General features: G+C 41.6%; 2 long non-coding RNA genes and 1 pseudogene across 4 annotated transcripts; 2 read left to right on the top strand and 1 right to left on the bottom strand.

Moving 5' to 3' along the window:
• Positions 1-471: 471 nt before the first annotated feature.
• LOC309505177 lies at positions 472-23,226 on the top strand. The gene is made up of 2 exons (XR_014208355.1): positions 472-506; positions 22,194-23,226. It is a non-coding gene; the product is annotated as an uncharacterized lncRNA (long non-coding RNA).
• On the top strand, positions 7,158-8,267 carry LOC309505298 (sialidase-3-like; annotated as a pseudogene). Its single transcript has 3 exons — positions 7,158-7,535; positions 7,649-7,723; positions 7,896-8,267. The product of its transcript is annotated as a sialidase-3-like (transcript).
• LOC309505116 lies at positions 18,195-20,033 on the bottom strand. 2 transcript variants are annotated; one of them, XR_014208291.1, is made up of 3 exons: positions 19,265-20,033; positions 19,041-19,225; positions 18,195-18,800 (listed from the first exon to the last, which is right to left on the bottom strand). It is a non-coding gene; the product is annotated as an uncharacterized lncRNA (long non-coding RNA). The 2 variants fall into 2 exon arrangements; XR_014208292.1 differs by having other exon boundaries at positions 19,041-19,579; positions 19,619-20,033.
• Positions 23,227-23,678: the final 452 nt, after the last annotated feature.

Raw genomic sequence — 23,678 nt, 5'->3', positions numbered from 1 at the left:
AAGACACCTACATCTTGGATGCCCTTGAGGTAAGCTAAAACATACCAAAAAATAATTTCAAAGTGAACTATCCCTTTAATAACAGAATAATAGACTTAAATGGTCAGAGTATGACTGCTTTATTCTATGGCATTGCCTGCATGATGGTCCTATTCCTGTCTACATGAGATACCCATAGCTTTACTCTGCTTTTAAGCACACACAATAATCTACACTAAATATTTAAATCCTGGGAAATAAAGTTTGTTACATAAATAAGAAGTACAGTAAAAAGCATTCACTTAACAATTTCGCAGTTAATGAAGTACATGTTATACAATATAACAGTGTTCAGTATTTTCAGATTTAAACTATGGCTACGATTTATATTTATATTCTTTATATCACAATGACATACATATGTATATATATATATATATATATATATATATATATATATATATATATATATATACATATACATACACACACTGTATGTGTGTGTGTGTGTGTGTGTGTGTGTGTGTGTGTTACATTGTCTCTATAAAGTATATTTACTGTATTATAGTATTATGTAAAATGCAAGTGGAGTACGTATGCAGTATTACAGTACTGAAAACAATGTCTGATTACACACCTGTCTGGTCAACAAACGTTTGAATGGTTGAAGACACTGTTGTTCCTCCAACATTCGGCTTTACCTTTTGACCCACCTCAGTCATTGTAAGGTCATGATTGATAACATTGTCTGCAATAGTGTCCTTATTTCATTAGAAACATGTCCACAATCTTGACCTCTTTCAGTGTTTTGCCCCCGTACCCTTCCACATCATTACTCCTCTTCTTCACGGCTGTTGACCCTGTTTGTTTCTGTGTTGTTCTTCCATTATCTAAATGTGTGACACTGAGTTGTGCTCTGTCAATGTATGCTTGTCAAATGAAGCTTCATGAGATGCACCTCTGAGCTATTTCAGAGACCTGGTTGATTTAATGCTTTACATTCCCTTTCATTAGTGAAATGCAAAATTTATAGCCAAGACACTGTCATTAAAACGTTAAAATGTAGCATGTCATGGGAACCAACAACAGCACATACATTAGGCTATACCCATATTTCTATTTATAACGCAGCCACTTTAAATTCACATAATGTTTCACTTCTGAGTAACAGAAATATATATATATATATATTTTAAATATAATGAAAATGAATTGCCAACTGAGACAAGTTGAGGAAAAATACCAAGTAAAACACAAATTTGTAAATATTTGTTTGAATGTTTCTGTAATGAGCAGTTTTTAGAAAACCAGAATGCCTGTAAATAAACAATATATTAATGACTGGCATTTCACACAATAGTCGATGAAAATACAGTTCCAAACAGCGCCACAGCAGAACAACTGCAATTGTCTGAAAGGAGTAGTTGTGTGGGTGTTAAAAATATATTAGTGTTTTTGAAAGAATAGGTTGAACATCAACCAGTAATCTCAATAGAACAGGGCCTTGGCGCCAACTACTGGCAATTTTATATTGATATTTAGTAGTTTAATATTTATTTAGCCTCCTTTCATTTCGGCATTTACAACTCGGTTTAAATGAGCTTGCTAGAAGTTCATAGAACGATTTTTTATAACATAGAAATTCAGAATATAATTAAGTAATGCATCCACTCTACTATAGAGCTTTTATTATTATTATTGTAGCCTATAGCCTATTTCCTATTCCCATGCATGCTCGTGCATAATTGATATTGCAAAATACATTCAAAGCTTTTCACTGTTGAGATTAGTTTTAGTTTTTTTATGTATTAAACCTAAATAGTATTTTCTTAATATTCTTCGAGGATGTTAAAAACTAGGCCTATGTTAAATAGCTATTAATGTGATTTTCTCTGCTGAAAATTACTTCATCTAATTTAATAATAGCTTAAATTATTAAATCCTCTAGCCCACACTGTTCGAACAGTGTCTCAAATAAGACAAGTCCATTCAATTCAATTAAATTCAAATTTAGTTGTATAGCGCTTTTCACAATACATATTGTTTCAAAGCAGCTTTACAGAAAATGCATTTCAGAAATGTACATAAAAATACAGTTACTTAGTCATTTATTAATACATCATTCAAGTAGCTGCATAAAAGTACCTGCGCTATTTTTAAATTAGCCAAGGCACGTTAAGTATTGCGTTCAGACGTGCAGACGTTCTCCACACGCACGTTAAAGGGATAGTTCACTTTGAAATTCATTTTTGGTATGTTTTAGCTTACCTCAAGGGCATCCAAGATGTAGGTGTCTTTTTTTCCGCAGTAGTTTCAATTTTGATATTTTTAAGTCAAACCGTTCTTGTCTGTCAGTCATATAATGCAGGTCTATGGTCACTGTCTCAAAGAGCATGCACAGGGAAGTCCAAATTAAACAATTCCCCATCGTAAGTACACAAAAAAGACACCTACATCTTGGATGCCCTTGAGGTAAGCTAAAACATACCAAAATGTAATTTCAAAGTGAACTATCCCTTTAACACGTCTTTAAGCTTGGTTAGGAAAGAAATGACACAAAACGAGCATTATTATAATTTGAATTCTGATTATTTGCCCACCCAATCCGGTAAACATGATGGATCCGTATGAGAGTTCAAATCTCCATTGATGGGCGGTAACTTGGAAATCACCAGATTTTTGCTGGACAATAGCCATGTGACATGTGCAAGATGATTGAATGTAATAAATAACAGTTATATAATACAACCCCATCCACCCCCCCCCCCCCCCTCCCAGAAAAAAAACATACTATTTTTTCCCATCAAAGCTCTTTAAGATTGTGTCAAACAGGAGAACTAATGCAATCTATCCGTCTTTCGTATTGCAGTCTTTTCCCTACCATTTCCAGAATTCAAGCACGTTTTTCATTACATTCCAACAACGTATTTCTCAAAAGACTAATGTCTAGATGTCAAAAAGCAAGAACCCCACACCCTTCAGAGAGAGAGAGAGAGAGAGAGAGAGAGAGAGAGAGAGAGAGAGAGAGAGAGAGAGTGTGTGTGTGTGTGTTGAGTGTCTTTTGCAAAACCCTAAACATCTTTCCTGAGTTTAAAAGAAATTTCTCACCTTTCTCAGCACTGAAAGATCAGAAATGTCTTTGAAAATACTGAGTGGAAGTTCAAAAGATTAAGCAAAAGATAAGTTGAGAAACAAATATCAAGATTGTACTTTACTTTTCTCATTTTTCCATGTTTGTGGTTGACTCTGAATCATCCCAGCTTGTCCCAGTGTGGCAAGACATATAAAGAGAAAAAGAAAAAATGGAAAAAACTAAAAACATACTTTTGTGCAATGCAAAGTTTTCCATGGATGGTTATTTGAACTGTACAACAAATTGTGGCAAAGATATTAGAATAAACATGAACATGGTGTTTCCTCATTTTTAAAATGTATGAATAAGAATCACACATAATGGGTTCTCTTCTGTTATTTTCCATACTCATCAATGAAGTCTATTGCCAACAATTCAATTCACATTTATTTGTATAGTGCTTTTCACAATACACATCATTTCAATGCAATTTTACAGAGTCCATATTACAATATACAATCTGTTATCAGGGGCAAGTATTTCAGAAATGTACATATACAAAGTCACAGTTAGCTAAAAATGTATTCATTTAAACAATGTAATAATTTAATGCAGAAACAAGAAGCTCATTGAAGGAATGAATACTTGTTTGTTAACAAATGATTATGACATTTAGAAAATATAGCATTCATTTGTGCATGTTGATTTAGTGTTTGTGTCATCTGAAGTCTTCACAGGAGTTGTTCATCTGAAATCTTCATAAAAGGCTGGATTCAAACTTGAGCTGACATTCTCTCGAGTTACCTCAGGATGGGCATCCCAAGATAAAACAGAGTTCTGTGACCTTAAAGAGTGCACTCTAAAAAATAGTTTAGTGGCCTAGTAAATATCACAGTAATAATTAACTTTATTAACTTATTAAAATCTCTGAATATTATTTACTTGATAGTTTGAGGTGAACGTACCAAAATAATTGACAAAAAATCCAACAGTTAATTTTGTCTGAAATTTCCAGTTATATTTCTTTTTTTTTTTTTTTACCTAAATAATTTAGTATTTGACTAAACAATTATTTATTTAAAATACACGTAATATTTGTGAAATTTCCATCAAGATATTTGAGAATGGATAATTTAACTGATCTGTTTCAAGAACGTACTTGGTTACTAACGTAACCTTGGTTCCCAGAGAGTAGGGAACGAGTATTGCGTATTTAATACGCAGTGGGGGAAACTCCTTTCCTTGAGAAATATTGAAGCTAATAATTTAAAACGCAGTGCAGTTGCAGAGCGTCTAGCTCGCTCATTGGCTGTGCTGCGGTAACTGCACATCCTATGGCCAGGCGCCTCTGAGGCGTGGCCCAATCAGATGACTTGGCGGCAACTATCAGCAACTGGCTGCCTAAGAGGAGCCTAGGGACACCCCAAGGCCCACAGTAACAAGCCATAATAAAGTGTTTTCAACTTAGGTGACACACCCAGACCTGAGTCGGGTTTCATGTGTAGGGGCTAGTCAGTCATTGAACTAGGCTCATTATGAAACTAGAAAAAAAAGTTTGTTGAGACAAACTTTTAGTTGGCTTGAGAATGCCAGACCAGAGAGTTTGAAGAAGTTTAAAGTAGTTTGAAGTTTAAAGTAGTTTTAAGTTTGACAGATAGATTAGTTTGAAAGAAAGAATAGTTAGAAAGAAAGAAAAAGATTAATTAGAAAGAAAAAGAAAGATTAGTTAGAAAGATAGATAAATAATACATAGATAGATAGATAGATTAGTTTCAATGAAAGAAAGATTAGTTAGAAAGAAAGGAAGTTTAGTTAGAAAGAAAGGAATATTAGTTAGAAAGAAAGATTAGTAAGAAAGAAATGAAGATTAGTTAGAAAGAAAGAAAGATTAGTAAGAAAGAAAGAAAGATTGATAGATAGATAGATAGATAGATAGATAGATAGATAGATTAGTTAGAAATAAAGAAAGATAGATTAGTTGAAAAGAAAGAAAGATAGATAGATAGATAGATAGATAGATAGATACATAGAAAGAAAGATAGAAAGAAAGATAGAAAGATTAGTTAATTAGTTAATTAAGTCAATTAGAAGCTCTCTCTTCCTGATGGCTGAGCCAGACTCAAACTGAGCTTGACGACGTAGATGTGACATGAGCAACCCGTCTGTCTTCTAGTAGCTGTACCAAGAGAAATCTGAATCATTCCCTTCCGAAACTTGCAGAGACGGAGAGTGTGAGTAGGAGGTGTCCATGATCTAGGAGCAGGAGCAACTTTTGCTAAGTATTCTGATTAATTACTTTGTCATTTTGCCTCCACGTCCCCCCGATTGCCTGCAAGCTTCTCCTCCTGTCTCTACGGTAATCTCTCTACTGTGTGACAGAGGGTCGCGTGGTTATGACGCAACCATTAGCCAATTTTTACAAAAACTGCTTCTACCGGGCCATATCGTAAGATACAAGGTAATGGAGCCTTTTATACCTTGTCGTGTTTCTTTAGAAATAAACAATGGACAAATGGAGTCTTTAAACGCCTCAGATGTAAAGTTATTCGCTGTCAAAGTGACGCCAAAAAGAATGGGAGTCAATGGAATGCTAACAGCAGGTGATGGTCTGCTAATCAATGGCGGCCCCCAGGGAAGGTACGCTTTCCGGGTGATGGATTACCCCCTTGGGAATTACACACATGGAAGTCGTGCAAAGGACCCTAGGTAGATTTTACTCCGAACCATCCCTTTAAGTCGGTACATCCAAAGCATTTTCGAGATGAGTTCACTTACGTTTCATCCAAGGAAATGACGAAGCAATGAAAAGTGGTCACTTACGGCACAAGCCATGAACAGAACAGTCATGCAGCCTCGCAGCGGGGTGAAAGTCCAGTCCAAACGCAACAACAGGGCAGCTTGCGACTAAACTCGTCCCCCAAACACTGTTGAGAGTCGTTTGGAAGTGCTTCTTGTGACCTTGATGATGCAGCTGTCGTCCGGTCCTTGATGCGAATGTCTCCGCCACAATATCCCACAGTTAATGCATTAAACAGATGGCGCAACCCAACGGCAGAATGGGTTGAAATGATACTAAATAACACAGCAAAATAAAAATCACACTTTAAACAATCAAAATCGAGTGGATGAAAGTTCTGTTTGTCACTTTGGGCCTGTACTAACAGAAGTAGCGAAGTCTCCAAGAATGACGCTCACTTTCATTAGAACGAAGACATGTGCTGCACTCTTTTCGCCATGTGCGATCTCCTTCCCTGTCGTCTCTATAAAGTAACGTAAGGCAACTTGCGTCCGTAAACTTTAAACAATCTCAATGCTGATTGGTCAACATTAATAAACTTCAGTTCGACAGAACAGCTTATTTGAGTAATGGAAACCGTATAAATAATAAAGAAACAAAGTATGTTGGTACATTTAGTTACATCACAGTGAAATAAACAAAAAAAATTAAATGTAGATATTTGAATACTCTGCAATTTTCAAAACAAGGCATATTTTAAGGAGTCCCTACATTTATATACAACACTAAACCAAAATTTTCTTAATAAAATATACACAATATTTTTAATGAAAAGGACAAGACCCATGATTTTTTTTTTTTACAGTGTAAGCCAGTTGCTAGACTTTGCTAGTGAGAGATATTTGAGGAAAAAAGCTACTAATTTTCCCAGTTCAACAGACAAGGCTTAAGCTAGTCCCAGACTAAAATGCATGTTTGAGCTGTTTAAACTGAAAGCAACTTAATTGCACTGACAAATCTTTATGTGTATAAAAGCTACTTAAATGTCATAAATGTCACCTTGTCCCAAGATGTGTTTGATCAATTTGGACAAATTCCAATGTTTCTCTATGGCGCTGAAAATCTAAAAATCTAAAGATGTCCGAGTTCTGGTCCCTGTACAAATGATACTCAACTGCCATTGGCTCATCTGCATTCGAGGGGAGGGGCTTACCAATAGGTCAATTGAACTAAGGCCTAATACTGATTTAATCTAAGCCCTGTCTGTGAAACCAGGCCTAAAAGGGTTATTGTATAAAAGTTTTGACCCCCTCAATGAAAGTCTTTTTTATCAAGCCAACATAATTCTTAGAAAAGGTCTAAAATAATTTTGATTTGATTTGAGTTGGTCTCTCAAGCAATGTAATTCATACATACACGTGGCTGAAGTGCACAGTGATACTGTTACTGATACCTCTACTATTTATTCTTTCTGTTTATAGGGCTAGAATTTTACAATGGGTAACAATACATCTTCAAACAGCAATTCAATTCCTCTTGACGACACACCAGCAGAAACATTATTCGCACAGGAGGCAGAAGTTAATAATAAGCATGTGACGTACAGAATTCCAGCTCTCATCTATATCAGTGCCGAACAAACCTACCTTGCCTTCGCTGAAAAAACGGAAAACTCCTGACGACATTGATGCAGATGTGTTTGTGATGAGAAGAGGATTGTGGAAGAATGACAAGAAGGAAGTTGAGGTACTAGACACGTTTAACCAAAATCGTAAAATATTTTTCATAACAGACAATTTTCTTCACAACTGAACTATTTCATAGATTCTTTTCACATGATGTCATGGTTTTCATTTCAGTGGGACAGTGTTCATCCTTCTCATGTGCTCAAATCAGCTCTTCTACTCAACCACCGCAGCATGAATCCATATCCGGTCTATGAGAAAGATTCTGATACACTCTTCCTGTTTTTTTTATTTGCGTTCCCATTGGTGTCTCTGAAAATGATCAAATAAAAGCAAAAAAGAACCAGGCACAACTTTGTTACATAACCAGTAAGGACAGTGGCATAAGCTGGAGTCATATTACGAACTTGAAAGATGAAAGATCAGTGAAAAGGAGAAAAACTGGGCCACCTTTGCTGTTGGACCAGGACATGGTGTTCAAATGAAGAACGGGAGACTGATTATCCCAGCATCAGTGTTGTGCCTGAACGCGTTCATTGAATGATAGTTCATGAACTCGTTCATATTTTGGGCGAACGTGAACTGAACGTACTCTATTACTGCCTGATGAACGTTACTGTGAACTCGTTCATTCTGGTGTCTGTGAACGGCACGCTCTCTCAGTTTAACTTCGTTCAAAAGGGTGCAAGATTTCTATAGAAATGTATTTGTCCCGTTCGGAACCTCCGTTGTCCCGTTTATTGACGCTGATCTAACCACTGATGTATGACTGAATCCGGACTCGCGCTAACGGCAAATCCCTTTCACTGTACGACTGGGTTTTGATTTCGGCAAATCAGTTTTAACGAATTCAAACAACGTGATTATTGTGAGTCCAACATACATCCAGCCACGCAAGAAAGCATGAAATCGTCCTGAGGGAATAATATACTGATGTGATTTGCTGGCCAAGAAACATTTCTGATTATTATTAATGTAAAAAAAAATATATCTGGATTCTTTGATGAATAAAGGTTCAAAGCAAATTTATAAAAAAAAAAAAAAAAAAAAATAACATTATAAATGTACTTGCTGAATAAAATTAGGCTATTCATTTCTTTAATTTCTTTAAAAGTAGTGTATAATTACAAAAGCTTTCTATTTCAGATAAATGCTATTATTTTGAACTATGGTTTGTGTGTTATATGACTTTAATCAAAACAAATGTGTTGTCTGAAAACCTTTTAAACACATACGAACCTGAAATGACATATAGGCCTGTGTTATGTTGGCCTAGCCTATAGCCTACAAATATTTTGAGTGTCCCTCATTTTCCTGTAAAGAACCATGCACGATTGTCCCGCATTTGTTTAGTTGGCAACCCTACCCTCAATGCTATGTAAACCCTGGTTGGATAAGGATTTTAAAATTGGATATGAAGATGAAATCTGACGCATAGTTTCAGTGTTAAAACTGATAACATAATTGCTGTCTGTGGTTTTATATGGGCTGTGGCAATAATTTTGAAAAATAATAGCTCGCAGCAACATATGGAAAAAAATAACTGAACTAGTTCATTTTTTGGAACTGTGAACTTTAGTTCAAAATTTTGAAGTTTGAACTATGAACTGAACTAGTTCATTTTAAAATTTGTGAACTAAACTTTGAACTAGTTCATGTAGAAAGTGAACTTTCCCAACACTGCCCAGCATATGCATATTATTTTGATTCCAAAAAGTGTTGTCCCTCCCTCGAATCACGTGCATTTGCATTCTACAGTGATGATAAAGGAAGCACTTGGCATGTAGGAGAACAAATATGGAATACATCTGGAGTCTAATGAGTGTCAGATGGCTGAGATCATAGACAACACACTGTACTGCAATGCTCGAAGTACATCCGGCCACAGAATCGAGGCTCTAAGCAAGAATAGTGGAGAAACTTTTAACAAGCTTACATCTCCACAGCTGATAGAGACTGGGGGTAATGGTTGCCAAGGCAGTGTGCTGAAAATTATTTTCCCTGATCAGAGTACATGGCTGCTCTATTCTCATCCATCTGATAAAAACAAGAGGAGTTAATAAATCACCGTTGGATCCCATGCATTGGAAATCAATGAAGGTCAAAGTGGATACTCAGATCTGGCAGAGTGTGAGGATCAAAAGTCCTTCGGATGAGACGTAAAACCGAGGTCCTGACTCTCTGTGGTCATTAAAAATCCCATGGCATTTCTCGTAAAGAGTAGGGGTGTAACCCCGGTGTCCTGGCCACATTTCCACCCATTGGCCCTTACCAATCATGGCCTCCTAATAATTCCCTTACATTGAATTGGCGCTATCACTCTCTCTCCTCTCTCCACCTATAGCTGGTGTGTGGTGAGCGCACTGGCGCCGTTGTACTGTGGCTGCCGTCGCATCATCCAAGTGGATGCTGCACACTGGTGGTGATTGAGGAGAGATCCCCTGATATGATTGTAAAGCGCTTTGGGTGTACAGTAGTACATATGAAAGCGCTATATAAATGCCTCATTCTATTCTATTCTATTCTATTCTATTCTATTCTATTCTAAAAGTACTTTGCCTGTCTCGTTGAATGTGGTCAGAAAAGTGAAATTGAAAAGATAGCCTTCAAGTTCATTTTGCATAAATGAAAAAAGTTCATGTCTTTTAATATGATTTTCTTTTTTTCGGCTAGAGTTAATTTGTTTATTAATGAAAATGTCTGAATGTTAAAAAATCAAGTTGGAAATACATCAGTTTCTTAATTCACATAGCAAATTATCATAACCAAACTAACATGCTTTTGTTATATTAAGTGTATGCCAATAATTCAGAAATATTCCTTTTTAAACCCTATATATTCAATTCACCTGAATTATTCAATATGTAAACAGTAAACATATTTTCATTAGTTTAGCTATATTCTTTGGTAATTTCATATCATTACAATAACATAAAATAATTACTTTCTCTGAATGATGTTGAAAATTGTGGCGAGGGGGGTGTGGTTCTGCAGAGTCTGTAGCAGGAGAGAGAGGAGGGAGCCGAGCGGTGAGTAAGTAGGTCAAGTGCAGATGATGAACACCTGTGTGTCTGATTGCAGTAATTGGCGTGGAGAGACCGGATATAAGCGGAGCGGGCGAGAGAAAGAGAGAGAGAGGGAGGAACTGGGACCTCGTGTGCTGCTTTACTGCTAAGATCGTCAATTGATATTCTGAATTATTGACTTTGTTTGTGCTGTGCTTCCGCACGGTGAACGCGCTACGTGCGCACCTTTTTGTTTATATTTTCTTGAACACGTGAATAAACGAGAATCCCAGTTACGCCGACCCCTGTCTTCTTCCTTCCCTGCTTATAAACGAACTGAACCTCATCACACTGGTGCCGAGACCCGGGAGGGAAGAAGATCGCCGCCGCCATGCAGACCCCGCCAGCCACGCCATTTGCGGATATCATCCAGTCGCTCGCCGGTCTTCATCAGGAGCAACATCAACACCTGCTGGCGATAAAGGAGGAGCAAGACAAGCTGTTCGAGGCGTTCCTCCGATCCCAGCATGAAGACCGTGAGCTGTTCCGGAGCTTGGTAGACCGGGAGGTTCGGGCCACCCCCCCCCCCCCCCCAGAAAAACCCACCTCATCACCGCTGCCACTCAACAAAATGGGTCCTCAAGATGATCCAAAGGCATTCTTGGATCTATTTGAAAGGTTCGCGGAGAATCGGGGATGGCCCACCACGGACTGGCCAATGCGGCTGATCCCTCTGCTGTCCGGGGAGGCGCAGGTAGCCGCACACCAACTGCCAGTCCAGAATCTCCTGGTCTACAAAGATCTCAAGCGTGCCATCCTCCAGCGGGTCGGTCGGACTCTGGAACAACATCGACAGAGGTTCAGGACACTGACCCTGGAAGAGGCACAGCAGCTCCGGGACTCCTGCCGCAAATGGCTGATGGCCGACCGAAGCGACGTCGAGGGAGTGATCGATCGTGTGGTACTGGAGCAGTTCGTGGCTAGACTGCCGAGTAAGACTGCCCAGTGGGTCCAGTGCCACCGCCCGACGTCGCTGAACCAGGCCATCCAGCTGGCAGAGGACCAGATGGTGGTGTGCCCAGGGGTCGGCGAACCCCTTCCATCTGCTTCTCTCTCTCTCTCTCTCTCCCTCTCTCTCCTCCCTCTCCCCTAAACCTGTTCCACTTCCCAGGTCACGTGGAGCGCTCCCGCCGAAACCGATGCCGAGGTGGAGGACGGGGACTTCGACTGAACCGACGGCCGCGCCTAGGGCTCCTCCCAGAGGATGAAGCTCGACCAGTGGGTTCTTCGCTCCACCAAGTGTACCGCCGCTCTCTCCACGCCAATCGCTTGACCCGCTTCCTGCCGCCAGGGCGGCGGTAAAGTCCGGGCCGGCCTGTTGGCGTTGCGGGGACCCAGGACATTTCATCGACCGGTGTCCAGTGATGGAGGTGGGGACACTGATCTGGGTCCCCGACGCGCCACAGGCTGCCCTCGATCAAGCTGGGCTATATCAATGTATCCAGTATGAAGAGTGTGTTTCATCTCCCAGTGTTGTCCGTCAAACCCACGATCGCAGTGATTTCCTCAGGGCCAAAGGAATTCCAGGCACTCCCGTGAACCAGAGATGTGGGACTCGAGTCAAATGTCTTGACTCGAGTCACAAATTCAAGGACTTGGGACTTGCTTGACTAAATTAAGAACATTACTTGACTTGACTTTGACTTGAGATCCAATGACTCGAGACTTGACTTGAACTGTATGACTCGAGAATGACTTTATACATTTTTATAAAAATCATCGCAACATCAGTTGATGAACAAAATGAAAGCAACGTAACCATTGACGCCAGTCATCAGATTCTGAGCGATTGCGTGATGCTGCACAAGCACAGGAAAAAAAGATAAACATACAGTGCGGTGAGTGCACTAAATACAAAAAATCTCCCAGCATCGTTTCGTTTTGGATATAAACACTTCAAAATTGACCATATTCATAAAAGAAGATTTGCTGTATGCATAATAACTGGCAAGGGATATCGGACATGACCATCACATCCTCAAACTTCATTCACCACCTCTAAAAGTAAGCTATGGCTTGTTTATCCTGTTATGTATAGTTAATTTGACTAACGTTAAATCTAGAGAGAATAGTGGTCAAAACAGCATGCCTCTTTATACACAATTATGTTTTCAAATGTAGCTTAAGGGCGGCTGTCAATAGATTCAAATGACAATTAATGATGGCATATGTTTTGTATAATGTGCATAAATTCAGACATTTGCCACAGTTTCTTTCAAATCATAGTGCTTTAATGCCAAATATGTCGCTTTTTCCAATGACGAAAAACAAGCAGAATGCCAGCAGAATAATGCACCCACAATTCAAGATGTGCTGGAAAAAATGGCCCTAGAATGAGTTGTTTTTTATATGATATTAAACAATATTTCCAGAATATTAGTACAATTGCAAATGTGACAATGATTTCATACAACAGTTCAGTAATCAAAATATTCTCTGTTTTTGCTCTATTTCTCCAATGACAATAGTTCCAAACAAGCCACAGAAAAAGAGTTAAGAGTTATGCGTTTCTGAACGAATCCGGGGTTTTTGTGATTCAGTGACCTAGTTGCTTAGTTTCAGAATGAATCTGCCATTTAGAACAAATCAGTTGAATGAATGCTTCTATGACTCGTTCATTAAGACGGTGATTTGGCGCCACCTACTGGCGGTTTTAATTTCATAATTAAAAATATTATCTTTTTTTTTTGCGTCTCTAAATGCCAAATTTAGAGATGCTAAAATTGATCTCATAACATTATTTATGCTGTTGCAGTGTACATGCATGGTTAGAAAAAAATTGTTAGAACATAGTTAGAAAGAAAAAAATGCCCCTGGAAATCAATTTAAGGGGTCAAATATTGGCTCTTAATGGGAAAGTTAATTTCTGCCGGTGATATTCCATAAAAAAATATATAAGCAAAGTTAAACATATGACATTTACTATAAAACCAATATAATTAATAGCCTGGTCCTGCCAAAATTTCGTATATTTCATTTGTACAGAGAGTCTGGCCACCGTCCATTGACAAGCATTAACTTCCTTGAAGGCGGAAGATTAAAACTATTGGATCAGCCCAGAGCCACTCTGGATCTGCCATAACCAATCGCTAACGTTTGGTTGTGACGCACGACTAGCGCACGACCTTAACGTCATCGTTCTCAGCCATTGATTGGACTGGTCGCTGATTGGACCGGTAAAAAATTGGTTGGAGAAAACCCGTGAATATACCGCAAACCCAGACGACGTACTGAAGGAAAATGAAAATTGAGCGGAAGTACGTAGGAGGGCGGAGCCAGGCTATATAATTAAGGCATCACACGTGTGAATTTTCCTTTAAATGTTATTATAATAATAATATTTCCAAATTTTGATAATCATAAATACATGCTATAATAAATAATATTATTAATATTACGATATAAATGTATTAGAAAGGTAATAATTTCTGTGGGAAAAATGAATAAGGTTGAGACCAATATAATCTCTACTTTTGTTCTGTTTGGTATTGTAACTTGAATCATTTGTAGATAAGATTTGTAGATCTTATGCCTTATTGATTCTTGAAGTGGTAATCTACGAATGAAGTGTAACACATTTACAAGTGATGAATAGTTTACACTTTAGATTAGGAGATGCAGAAAGTGTTGTAAATGATTTATTCATGCGTTTACACATCATTGTGTTGATCACTGTTACTTACCTGTTACAAATTATCTGTACGTGTATTCAAGGCATTTACAACACTTTCTGCACTCTCTAATTCTGCACTCTCTTTCTGCACGCTCTTGCTTACTGCTCCGCGCTTTGCTCTATCGCTTTTATATTTTATCTTCTATACTTTTATAATTTTAGCTCCTTGTATCACCTAATTTTAACTTCAGCAAATCAGCACAGTGCTCAAACGACAAAGTTTGGATTACTACAAAAACACAGAATTCTTCTACCCGACCAGCTTACATTCCGGGGAAAGGAAAACACAACTGCCTACAAGGATAAGAGAGAAAATGCCTCTTCTGGAATCTACTTGCTGCACTAACTGCCACAGACTTTTACAAAGGATTGCAGTTCTTGAAACAAAGTTATTTACGGGACCACCAAACCAGACGGAACACACAACAGAGCTTCGTCAGGGACACCCTCAGCATATAGCCGGTGAGTCCCATGAAACTAGTGCTCCTCGACAGGTAGAGAAACAAGCCGATCGACTTACAAATCGATGGCACAAACGGAGCGAGACCCAAAGGCACTCGAGACATCAGATTGTCACGAGCCTCACATATTACCGCAGTAGCATCCTCTACCCCAGATACAGCTCTGACAAAGATTGTAAACACTGGTCTCCTACCAACACCTATACATCTTGAGAACAGATTTGAAGTACTAATGAATGTAAATGAGGAATCCCCAAACGTGATGAATGTGATCGAACACAGACTGTATCAGCCAGTAGCTAACACTGATGCTAGCTGGCGCTCAAGGTCGAGCAGACAGCGGCACTCAGCTCAGAGCACAGCCGAGCCCAGGACTCTGATAGTGGGGGACTCCATAATCAGAAACATTAGCAGCAGGGATACAACTACATGCTGCCTTCCACAAGCAACAACTTCTGATATAAACAGGGAACTTCAGAACATTCTAATGAAACATAAGACTGCAAATGGACTCATCATTCATGTGGGGAAGAATGACATTCATAAAGAGCAGTCAGAACTCCTTAGGAAGGATTTCAATGAACTTTTTGAAACACTTAAAAAACTGAAAGTTCAGACATTCATCAGTGGACCACTCCCAGCAAGAGGGACAAACAGGTTTTCACGGTTGCTTGGGATTAATACATGGCTGCAAAAAACCTGCAATATAAAAGGAGTAAACTTCATTGACAACTTCAATCTCTTCTGGAGTCAGAGACAACTATTTCATCGGGATGGCCATCACCCAAACAAACTTGGTTCAAGAGTGTTAAAGGACAATATCTACTTCTCCCTCAATCATCCTTCTGCAGGACACATTATGAATGACCACAGGACTTCACTTCAGAATGGACATGATGTTGACATATTGTCACGGGGTGACAAACAGCTCCAGATCTGTATGAGTGTTGGTCGTCATGACAACTAAACGGCAGATTGGCGACAGGTGTAGGGACTTCACTCTGAGCGTCTGATTGAGGCCACTCCCGCTTTTAGAGAGGATAAAACACACGAGGAGGAGAAGGCTGGGTGGACTGTGCCATGCTGTGGTGCTGTGTTGTTCTTCTGCCCTGTTGATCTGGATCGTCCTTCCCCCCGATCGTTGGTGGTCTCTCTCTCGTGGGGAATTGGTTATGGGCACTGCAGTTGAGGGGTTGTCTTGAAGGAAGAGGAGCGTTGTTTGAGAGGACGTGAGGACGGCCCAGAGGAATGAAACGCGCTGACTGAGCTGGAGAAGAGAGAGATGAGTAGTTAACAAACTGAATCTCATAATTGCATTGTGTTCTCCACTAAATTGGGTATTGGATTGAAGTGTTTGGAGCATGTGTACACCCTTCACCGAGTGGAATACTGATTCTTTGTCGATCTCTCACCTCCTCTCCCCGATTGGAGTTCAGCGAAGTGAAGTCCGTCTGTGACCGCGAGGAAAAATCCCTCGAGTGTTCTGTCCGCCCCTGGCGATCATCAGTGCGGTAGACCAGGACTTGCGGGTGAGTGCTGGCCTTATGCGCACTAGAAGAGTGAAGTTGCAGTGTTTAAATTGACGTTTCCCCTCACGATTGCATGCTTAGAGTTGGATTGCAGTGTGTGTGTGTGGAAGAATATCTTTATTGCTGTGCAACCGCCCATGCGTCCTGGGGGTCTACTATCTACCGTGAGAGCTGAGTGAGATTGCTTACATCTACGTGCGGTGTCTAGAAAGAAGAACCTCTGCGAGATAACATCACCCCATTTGAGAACTGTGTATTGCTGTTGAAGTTGATTCTGTCTGTCCTAGAGAAGCCCCGCTCAGCCTGCGACTTTGAGCCTGTTGCAGTCCTAAGCCCAACTGCACGGTGTGAAGTTATCTGTCCCCTGCAACCCATGTGAGAGCTGTGTATTGCTGTTGAAGTTGATTCTGTCTGTTCTAGAGAAAGCTCTGCTCTGTCTGTGACTTGGAGTCTGCTGCAGCCCTGAAGTCCAACTGCATGGTGTGAAGTTATCTGTTCCCTGCAAGCCACGTGAGAGCTGTGTATTGCTGTTGAAGTTGATTCTGTCTGTCCGGGAGAAGTCCCGCTCAGCCTGCGACCCGAGTCTGCTGCAGTTTTGAGCCTACCTGCATGGTGTGAAGTTATCCGTCCCCTGCAACCCATGTGAGAACTGTGTATTGCTGTTGAAGTTGATTCTGTCTGTTCTAGAGAAACCCCGCTCTGTCTGTGACCTTGAGGCTGCTGCAGCCCTGAAGCCTACCTGCATGGTGTGAAGTTATCCATCTCTTGCAACCCATGTGAGAACTGTATTGCTGTTGAAGCCAATTCTGTCACCTGTGACACTCACCTGTCTAACGCTCTCCCATTGAGAGTCTGGCACCAGTTTGTGAAGGGAGTGCGCCTTGATCCCTCTACTCACCTGTGATACTCACCTGTCTACTGCTCTCCCACTGTGAGTCTGGCACCAGTCTGGAAAGGAAGTGCACTTTGAACCCTCTACTCACCTGTGATACTCACCTGTCTATTGCTCTCCCACTGTGAGTCTGGCCCCAGTCTGTGGAGGAAGTGAGCCGTGATTTCTCTACTCACCTGTGATATCCACCTGTCTAACGTTCTCCCACTGTGAGTCTGGCACCAGTCTGGGAAGGAAGTGCACTTTGAACCCTCTACTCACCTGTGATACTCACCTGTCTACTGCTCTCCCACTGTGAGTCTGGCACCAGTTTGCGAGGAAGTGAGCCGTGATCCCTCTACTCACTTGTGATACTTACCTGTCTACCGCTCTCCCACTGCGAGTCTGGCACCAGTCTGTGGAGGAAGTGAGCCGTGATTCCTCTACCCACCTGTGATATCCACCTGTCTAACGCTCTCCCACTGTGAGTCTGGCACCAGTTTGTGAGGAAGTGAGCCGTGATCCCTCTACTCACCTGTGACACTTACCTGTCGAACGCCCTTTCACTGTAAGTCTGACACTCACCTGTGAAGGAAGTGATCCCCGTTCTCTCTACTCACTTGTGATACGCACCTGTCCAACGCTTTCCCACTGGGAGTCTGACACCAGTCCGTGAAGGAAGTGAGCCTTGATATCCTTACTCACCTGTGGTCCTCACCTGAGATTCTCGCCGGTCCAAACCCGCGGCGGTGCTGTTCCGGGTTCCTGGGAAGAAGGAGACAAGGAATTTTAGATTAGGATTTCTTAATTGCTTTTTAATAGAAAATAAAGTTGCCATTCCTTTTACTCTTGCCTCTTGCCTCCTCCTTGATACGCTCCTCTGGGTGACAGTGGTTTAGGGGTGAGCGCAGTCTGGCTTGGCCCACCCCGACCTGTGACAGACATCTGGCGTAGTCGGCAGGATGCCGCCCTGAGTTGAGCGACCGTGGGCCAAAGGTATGGCGACCAGTTTTTTTTTTTTTCTCTCTCCTTGTTTTGTTTGTTTCTGTTCTGTCGTTTTTTTCTCTTTCCTTCAGCATCCCGCTCCAGGGACTGGAGCGGATTGGTGGGGGAGGATGTCACGGGGTGACGAAGGCTGGAACCTTTTTTTAGAACTCGTTTCCCCGTCGGAGCATTTCCGGTGGGACACCGGGCCGGTTCCGGTCTGGACGTGATGGTCGATCGCGGGGTAATGAAAGCCGAAACGAGTGCCAGCTGTGAGAGATGAGGGAGGCGATTAGCAATTGGGACATGGAGGAGGAAGGTGGCTCATAAAAGGACACTTTGGCGGTGAAGAAGGGGGCGCGAGGTACGAGAGAGAGAGAGAGAGGATGTGAGGCACGCAGCACGTGAGCGGCCGCGGCCGCGGATGCGGCGGGAGGCCGCGAGAGAGAGCGAAAGTGAGAGAGAAAGTGAGAGAGAGAGACGGAGAGAGAAGACTTCGGCTGGATTGCGGGTGTAAGCCTTGGTAGCACCATGAGTCTGTTGAATTGCAGTTTTATTGTGGAAATGAGCACGAGTGAAATCTTACAGTGTGTGGTGGATATGCGAGTGTGGGAATTGTTTCTGCTGTTCACTCGCAGTCACAGCTGTTCATTAATCTCTTCTCTACCTGAGCCCTGTGAAGTTACAGCTGCATTGGGGAATTACCATTATCCTCCACTCTCTGCCTGAGTTCAGTGAAGAACCTGCTAACGCTGTGAGTTACACGTATCCATTCCTCTCTCTGCCTGAGTTCAGTGAAGAACCTGCTAACGCTGTGAGTTACACGTATCCATTCCTCTCTCTGCCTGAGTCCAGTGAAGAACCTGCTAATGCTGTGAGTTACACGTATCCATTCCTCTCTCTGCCTGAGTTCAGTGAAGAACCTGCTAACGCTGTGAGTTACACGTATCCATTCCTCTCTCTGCCTGAGTCCAGTGAAGAACCTGTTAACGCTGTGAGTTACACGTATCCATTCCTCTCTCTGCCTGAGTCCAGTGAAGAACCTGCTAACGCTTGAAGAACCTGCTAATGCTGTGAGTACATGTATCCTCCACTCTCTGCCTGAGGCTAGTGAAGAGCCTGCTAATGCTGGAAGGGCCTGCTAATGCTAGTGAAGAGCCTGCTAATGCTGGAAGAGCCGCTAATGCTGTGAGTTACCTGTATCCACTTCTCTCTCTGCCTGAGGCTAGTGAAGAGCCGGCTAATGCTGGAAGGGCCTGCTAATGCTAGTGAAGAGCCTGCTAATGCTGGAAGAGCCGCTAATGCTGTGAGTTACCTGTATCCACTTCTCTCTCTGCCTGAGGCTAGTGAAGAGCCGGCTAATGCTGGAAGGGCCTGCTAATGCTAGTGAAGAGCCTGCTAATGCTGGAAGAGCCGCTAATGCTGTGAGTTACCTGTATCCACTTCTCTCTCTGCCTGAGGCTAGTGAAGAGCCGGCTAATGCTGGAAGGGCCTGCTAATGCTAGTGAAGAGCCTGCTAATGCTGGAAGAGCCGCTAATGCTGTGAGTTACCTGTATCCACTTCTCTCTCTGCCTGAGGCTAGTGAAGAGCCGGCTAATGCTGGAAGGGCCTGCTAATGCTAGTGAAGAGCCTACTAATGCTGGAAGAGCCTGCTAATGCTGTGAGTTACCTGTATCCACTTCTCTCTCTGCCTGAGGCTAGTGAAGAGCCGGCTAATGCTGGAAGGGCCTGCTAATGCTAGTGAAGAGCCTACTAATGCTGGAAGAGCCTGCTAATGCTGTGAGTTACCTGTATCCACTTCTCTCTCGGCCTGAGGCTAGTGAAGAGCCGGCTAATGCTGGAAGGGCCTGCTAATGCTAGTGAAGAGCCTGCTAATGCTGGACGAGCCTGTTAATGCTGTGAGTTGCACGTGTCTTCCAATCTCTGCCTGAGGCTAGTGAAGAGCCTGCTAATGCTAGTGAAGAGCCTGCTAATGCTGGAGGAGCCTGCAAATGCTGGAAGAGCCTGCTAATGCTGGAAGAGCCTGTTAATGCTGGAAGAGCCTACTAATGCTGAAGAGAAACTATTTTATTTATTTAATAAAGAACATTTATTTTTAATTCTGTGTCCGTCTCCTTCGTGTCCACGGTCAGCTCCTCAGGGGCGGCACGCAAGCGGAGGGATGGGCGGCCCGCTGGCGCTCCACCCCGACCTGTGACATCATCACACAAGGACAATGATAACACCACTGAGCCACAACAACCTCTGCTCACGGACACAATCTCAGCTGAGCCCTGCCCACAGAGCTCACCACAGACAGACACATCAGAACTGCTCCAAGATTCAGCACCCAAGGACGACTTCCTGGAAAACAGCCAGGGAAGCCAGGACAGCATATCACAGCCTCCTATAACACCAGAGCAACAGCCCCTTTCACCAGACACTTTTTCACTCTCGCCAGCAACTCCACTACTGTGCTTCTCACAGAAAATGGAAGAACTGGTGCATGCTGGAACCAGACTATCCCACTCTTTTGCTGCAAGCCCCCAGATATCAACCAAAAAACGTAGGGCACCGCTACCACCAAAGCCTGCAGGCCCAGCTCACCCTCCCCCTGCCTCTGTGAGAGCTCTTCGGCCTCTACCACAACGCCAGGGCCCACACCCTCCTCCATCTGCTCGAGGTGAACCAAAAACAACTGATACCAGCTCTCAGTGATATGTGTCGGGTCCCCGCTTTGATAACAGTAACTTTCTCAAATGTTTACAGAACAAGCGGGAACCCAGTGTGCCTGTATCTTTCTCTATTGCTGTTCTATTACAAGATAGAAAGTCTAAGGCCTTCAATAGCCGTACAGCAAACTCAACTAATCTGGTGCCTATTGCACGTCTAACTAAGATTGGTGTAGGGAAAAAAAGTAAGACTGTTAAGTTAGCAATTTTAAACATCCGCTCACTTAAAAATAAATCACTTCTAGTCAATGACTTAATAACCACAAACAACCTGGATTTTATGCTTCTAAATGAAACCTGGCTAGAAGACAGCTGCAGTGCAACAATCCTAAATGAAACATCCCCTCCTAACTTTACTTTTATGAGTGTCTGCAGAGCTGTTAAAAGAGGTGGGGGTCTAGCTGCTCTTTTTAAAGATATCTATCAATGTAAGCAAATAACATTTGGGAACTACTCGTCTTTCGAATATCTGGGTATTGTATTAAAAGGTGCTCCACGCATTTTACTCATCATTATTTACAGGCCTCCAAAATATTCTCCAGCCTTTGCTGAGGAATTTACAGAACTGTTATCAACAATTACCTCAGAGCTTGACTGTTTTGCCATTGCTGGAGATTTTAACATTCACATAGATAATGCAGAAAACAAAATGGCAAAAGAAATCAAAACTGTTTTAAAAACTTTTGATCTGACTCAGCATGTACATGGACCCACACACAATCATGGACACACTCTAGATTTACTTATCAGTAAGGGTCTAAACATTTCATCGATTGTTATTAAGGATGTAGCACTGTCTGATCATTTCTGTATTTTCTTTGATATATTGATCTCTCCTGCCACTGAAGCTAGATCTGTGTCTGTCAAGAAGAGATGCTTAAATGAGAACACTAGTGTACTATTTATGAAGGCTATATCCTTAACACCAAGCATATCTGCTGACTCTGTTGATTTTCTCCTTGATTCTTTTAACTCAAAAGTTAAATGTGCAATTGATGATATTGCTCCTGTGAAAGTCAGGAAGAAGAGTGGCAGACAAAAAGCACCTTGGAGAAACTCAACAGCAGTGCAAAATATGAAAAGACAATGCAGAAAAGCAGAGCGCATGTGGCGGAAGACAAAGCTTGTAGTCCATTATAACATCTACAAAGACAGCCTTCATGCTTTCAATATGGAACTAGGCAAAGCTAGACAGACTTTCTTCTCAAATATTATAAACTGCAATTTAAACAACACACGCACTCTCTTTGCTACTGTAGAGAGACTGACAAACCCCCCAAGCCAGATTCCCAGTGAAATGCTCTCAAACAGCAAGTGCAGTGAGTTTGCTTCTTTCTTCTCTGACAAAATCAATAATATCAGAAAGGTGATCAGCACATCCTTGAGTTGCACTGAGGTTAGACAGATCAGACCACCTGAAAAAGTAGTAACTTTGTCTGATTTCAATACAATTGATGGCAAAATTTTGGTAGAAACCGTACAGCACCTTAAAACATCAACATGCGCTCTTGACACACTTCCCACATATTTTTTCAAAAGTGTGTTAAACAGTTTAGAAGCAGATCTTCTAGAAAGTGGTAAATGCCTCACTTCTCTCTGGGAGTTTTCCAAACTCCCTGAAAACTGCAGTTGTCAAGCCCCTCCTGAAAAAGAACAATCTGGATAAGACCATATTAAGCAATTATAGACCGATCTCAAATCTTCCTTTCATAGGCAAGATCATAGAAAAAGTTATCTTCAATCAGCTGAACAAATTCTTAAGCTCGAATGGATACTTTGACAATTTTCAATCTGGTTTCCGACCGCATCACAGCACAGAGACAGCGCTCATAAAGATAATAAACGATATTCGCTTAAATACTGATTCAGGCAAATTATCAGTGCTGGTACTACTCGACCTCAGTGCTGCATTTGACACTGTCGATCATAACATACTTCTTGACAGGCTGGAAAACTGGGTGGGGCTTTCTGGGATAGTCCTAAAATGGTTCAGGTCATACTTAGATGGGAGAGGTTATTATGTGAGTATAGGAGACCATAAGTCTGAGTGGACATCCATGACATGCGGAGTCCCTCAAGGCTCAATTCTTGCGCCACTCCTGTTCAACCTGTATATGCTCCCAATGAGCCAAATAATGAGAAAGAACCAAATTGCTTACCACAGCTATGCAGATGACACACAGCTGTACTTAGCCCTATCGCCTAACGATTACAGCCCAATTGACTCCCTGTGCCAATGCATTGATGAAGTCAACAGTTGGATGTGCCAAAACTTTCTTCAGTTAAACAAAGATAAAACTGAAGTCATTGCATTTGGAAACAAAGATGAAGTTCTCAAGGTGAACGCATACCTTCACTCCAGGGGTCAAACAACTAAACATCAAGTCAGGAATCTTGGTGTGACACTAGAGTCAGACCTTAGTTTCAGTAGTCATGTCAAAGCAATAACTAAATCAGCATACTATCATCTAAAAAATATTGCAAGAATTAGATGCTTTGTTTCCAGACAAGACTTAGAGAAACTTGTGCATGCTTTCATCACCAGCAGGGTGGATTATTGTAATGGACTCCTCACTGGCCTTTCCAAAAAGACCATAAGACAGTTGCAGCTCATACAGAACGCTGCCGCCAGGATTCTGAGCAGAACCAGAAAATATGAACATATCACACCAGTCCTCAGGTCTTTACACTGGCTCCCAGTTAGATTTAGGATTGATTTCAAAGTATTATTACTGGTATATAAATCATTCAATGGCTTAGGACCTCAATACATTGCAGATATGCTCACTGAATATAAACCCAACAGATCACTCAGATCATTAGGATCATATCAGCTAGAAATACCAAGGGTTCACTCTAAGCATGGTGAGTCTGCTTTTAGCTATTATGCCAGCCACAGCTGGAACCAG

The sequence above is a fragment of the Leuciscus leuciscus genome (assembly GCF_965113295.1).
Source record: "Leuciscus leuciscus genome assembly, chromosome: 8".
Classification (NCBI taxonomy): domain Eukaryota; kingdom Metazoa; phylum Chordata; class Actinopteri; order Cypriniformes; family Leuciscidae; genus Leuciscus; species Leuciscus leuciscus.
The sequence above is the reverse complement of the archived record's forward strand: the minus strand, read 5'-3'. Positions and strand labels throughout refer to the sequence as shown.